Raw genomic sequence first — 4,253 nt, forward strand, 5'->3', positions numbered from 1 at the left:
CTGCGAAGCATTTTCCGGTAGGGCCGCGTCTCTGGCGACAGCTCCCACGCCCGAAGAGCCAGGAGGGAAAGCCGTGCCTCGTTGGAAAGCTCTTTGGCCGCCGCTCGCGTGGCCCCACAGCCCATGGGGCTGCGGGCTTTCCGGCGGCCGTCAGTCTTGGCGCCACCGGCGCCCACTTGGGGCCGCTGCACCAGCCAGAGAAGCATTTTCGGGTAGGGCCGCGGCTCTGGCGACAGCTCCCACGCCCGAAGAGCCAGGAGGGAAAGCCGTGCCTCGTTGGAAAGCTCTTTGGCAGCCGCTCGCGTGGCCCCACAGCCCGTGGGGCTGCGGGCTTTCCGGCGGCCGTCAGCCTCGGCGACACCGGCTCCCAGGTGGGGCCACCGCGCCAGCCTGCAAAGAATTTTGTGGTACGGCCGCGGCTCTGGCGACAGCTCCCACGCCCGAAGAGCCAGGAGGGAAAGCCGTGCCTCGTTGGAAAGCTCTTTGGCAACCGCTCGCGTGGCCCCACAGCCCGTGGGGCTGCGGGCTTTGCGGCGGCCGTCAGCCTCGGCGCCACTGGCGCCCAGGTGGGGCCGCCGCGCCAGCCTGCGAAGCATTTTCCGGTAGGGCCGCGGCTCTGGCAACAGCTCCCACGCCCGAAGAGCCAGGAGGGAAAGCCGTGCCTCGTTGGAAAGCTCTTTGGCAGCCGCTCTCATGGCCCACACCCCATGGGGCTGCGGGCTTTGCGGCGGCCGTCAGCCTCGGCGCCATCGGCGCCCACGTCGGGCCGCCGCGCCAGCCTGCGAAGCATTTACCGGTACGGCCGTGGCTCTGGCAACAGCTGCCACGCCCAAAGAGCCAGGAGGGAAAGCCGTGCCTCGTTGGAAAGCTCTTTGGCAGCCGCTCGTGTGGCCCCACAGCCCGTGGGGCTGCGGGCTTTCCGGCGGCCGTCAGCCTGGGCGACACCGGCGCCCACGTGGGGCCGCTGCGCCAGCCTACGAAGCACTTTCCGGTAGCGCCCCGGCTCTGGCGACAGCTCCCACGCCCGAAGAGCCAGGAGGGAAAGCCGTGCCTTGATGGAAAGCTCTTTGGCCACCACTCGCGTGGCCCCACAGCCCATGGGGCTGCGGGCTTTGCGGCCGCCGTCAGCCTCGGCGCCACCGGCGCCCACGTGGCGCCGCTGCACCAGCCAGAGAAGCATTTTCCGGTAGGGCCGCGGCTCTGGCCACAGCTCCCACGCCCGAAGAGCCAGGAGGGAAAGCCGTGCCTCGTTGGAAAGCTCTTTGGCAGCCGCTCGCGTGGCCCCACAGCCTGTGGGGCTGCGGGCTTTGCGGCCGCCGTCAGCCTGGGCGACACCGGCGCCCAGGTGGGGCCGCTGCGCTAGCCTGCAATGCATTTTCCGGTAGGGCCGCGGCTCTGGCGACAGCTCCCACGGCCGAAGAGCCAGGAGGGAAAGCCGTGCCTCGTTGGAAAGCTCTTTGGCAACCGCTCGCGTGGCCCCACAGCCCATGGGGCTGCGGGCTTTCCGGCGGCCGTCAGCCTCGGCGCCACCGGCGCCCACGTTGCGCCACTGCACCAGCCTGCGAAGCATTTTCCGGTAGGGCCGCGGCTCTGGCGACAGCTCCCACGCCCGAAGAGCCAGTAGGGAAAGCCGTGCCTCGTTGGAAAGCTCTTTGGCAGCCGCTCGCGTGGCCCCACAGCCCGTGGGGCTGCGGGCTTTCCGGCGGCCGTCAGCCTCGGCGACACCGGCACCCAGGTGGGGCCGCCGCGCTAGCCTGCAAAGCATTTTCCGGTAGGGCCGCGGCTCTGGCCACAGCTCCCACGCCCAAAGAGCCAGGAGGGAAAGCCGTGCCTCGTTGGAAAGCTCTTTGGCAGCCGCTCGCGTGGCCCCACAGCCCGTGGGGCTGCCGGCTTTCCGGCGGCCGTCACCCTGGGCGACACCGGTTCCCAGGTGGGGCCGCCGCGCCAGCCTGCAAAGAATTTTGTGGTACGGCCGCGGCTCTGGCGACAGCTCCCACGGCCGAAGAGCCAGGAGGGAAAGCCGTGCCTCGTTGGAAAGCTCTTTGGCAACCGCTCGCGTGGCCCCACAGCCCGTGGGGCTGCGGGCTTTCTGGCGGCCGTCAGCCTCGGCGCCACCGGCGCCCAGGTGGGGCCGCCGCGCCAGCCTGCGAAGCATTTTCCTGTAGGGCCGCGGCTCTGGCGACAGCTCCCACGCCCGAAGAGCCAGGAGGGAAAGCCGTGCCTCGTTGGAAAGCTCTTTGGCAACCGCTCGCGTGGCCCCACAGCCCGTGGGGCTGCGGGCTTTGCGGCGGCCGTCAGCCTGGGCAACACCGGCGCCCAGGTGGGGCCGCTGCGCCAGCCTGCGAAGCATTTTGCGGTTGGGCCGCGGCTCTGGCGACAGCTCCCACGCCCGAAGAGCCAGGAGGGAAAGCCGTGCCTCGTTGGAAAGCTCTTTGGCAACCGCTCGCGTGGCCCCACAGCCCGTGGGGCTGCGGGCTTTGCGGCGGCCATCAGCCTCGGCGCCACCGGCGCCCACGTGGGGCCGCTGCGCCAGCCTGCGAAGCATTTTCGGGTAGGGCCGCGGCTCTGGCGACAGCTCCCACGCCCGAAGAGCCAGGAGGGAAAGCCGTGCCTCGTTGGAAAGCTCTTTGGCAGCCGCTCGCGTGGCCCCACAGCCCGTGGGGCTGCGGGCTTTGCGGCGGCCGTCAGCCTCGGCGCCACCGGCGCCCACGTGGGGCCGCCGCGCCAGCCTGCGAAGCATTTTCCGGGAGGGCCGCGGCTCTGGCGACAGCTCCCACGCCCAAAGAGCCAGGAGGGAAAGCCGTGCCTCGTTGGAAAGCTCTTTGGCAGCCGCTCGCGTGGCCCCACAGCCCGTGGGGCTGCGGGCTTTCCGGCGGCCGTCAGCCTGGGCGACACCGGCGCCAAGGTGGGGCCGCCGCGCTAGCCTGCAAAGCATTTTCCGGTAGGGCCGCGGCTCTGGCGACAGCTCCCACGCCCGAAGAGCCAGGAGGGAAAGCCGTGCCTCGTTGGAAAGCTCTTTGGCAGCCGCTCGCGTGGCCCCACAGCCCGTGGGGCTGCGGGCTTTGCGGCGGCGGTCAGCCTCGGCGCCACCGGAGCCCATGTTGCGCCGCTGCGGCAGCCAGAGAAGCATTTTGCAGTAGGGCCGCGGCTCTGGCGACAGCTCCCACGCCCGAAGAGCCAGGAGGGAAAGCCGTGCCTCGTTGGAAAGCTCTTTGGCAGCCGCTCGCGTGGCCCCACAGCCCATGGGGCTGCGGGCTTTCCGGCGGCCGTCAGCCTCGGCGCCACCGGCGCCCACGTTGCGCCGCTGCACCAGCCTGCGAAGCATTTTCCGGTAGTGCCGTGGCTCTGGCGACAGCTCCCACGCCCGAAGAGCCAGGAGGGAAAGCCGTGCCTCATTGGAAAGCTCTTTGGCAGCCGCTCGCGTGGCCCCACAGCCCGTGGGGCTGCGGGCTTTGGGGCGGCCGTCAGCCTGGGTGCCACCGGCGCCCACGTGGCGCCGCCGCGCCAGCCTGCGAAGCATTTTCCGGTAGGGCCGCGGCTCTGGCCACAGCTCCCACGCTCAAAGAGCCAGGAGGGAAAGCCGTGCCTCGTTGGAAAGCTCTTTGGCAGCCGCTCGCGTGGCCCCACAGCCCGTGGGGCTGCGGGCTTTCCGGCGGCCGTCACCCTGGGCGACACCGGTTCCCAGGTGGGGCCGCCGCGCCAGCCTGCAAAGAATTTTGTGGTACGGCCGCGGCTCTGGCGACAGCTCCCACGCCCGAAGAGCCAGGAGGGAAAGCCGTGCCTCGTTGGAAAGCTCTTTGGCAACCGCTCGCGTGGCCCCACAGCCCGTGGGGCTGCGGGCTTTCTGGCGGCCGTCAGCCTCGGCGCCACCGGCGCCCAGGTGGGGCCGCCGCGCCAGCCTGCGAAGCATTTTCCTGTAGGGCCGCGGCTCTGGCGACAGCTCCCACGCACGAAGAGCCAGGAGGGAAAGCCGTGCCTCGTTGGAAAGCTCTTTGGCAACCGCTCGCGTGGCCCCACAGCCCGTGGGGCTGCGGGCTTTGCGGCGGCCGTCAGCCTGGGCAACACCGGCGCCCAGGTGGGGCCGCTGCGCCAGCCTGCGAAGCATTTTGCGGTTGGGCCGCGGCTCTGGCGACAGCTCCCACGCCCGAAGAGCCAGGAGGGAAAGCCGTGCCTCGTTGGAAAGCTCTTTGGCAACCGCTCGCGTGGCCCCACAGCCCGTGGGGCTGCGGGCTTTCCGACGGCCATCAGCCTCG

This window comes from Larus michahellis, unplaced genomic scaffold (genome assembly GCF_964199755.1).
Source record: "Larus michahellis unplaced genomic scaffold, bLarMic1.1 SCAFFOLD_125, whole genome shotgun sequence".
Taxonomy (NCBI): domain Eukaryota; kingdom Metazoa; phylum Chordata; class Aves; order Charadriiformes; family Laridae; genus Larus; species Larus michahellis.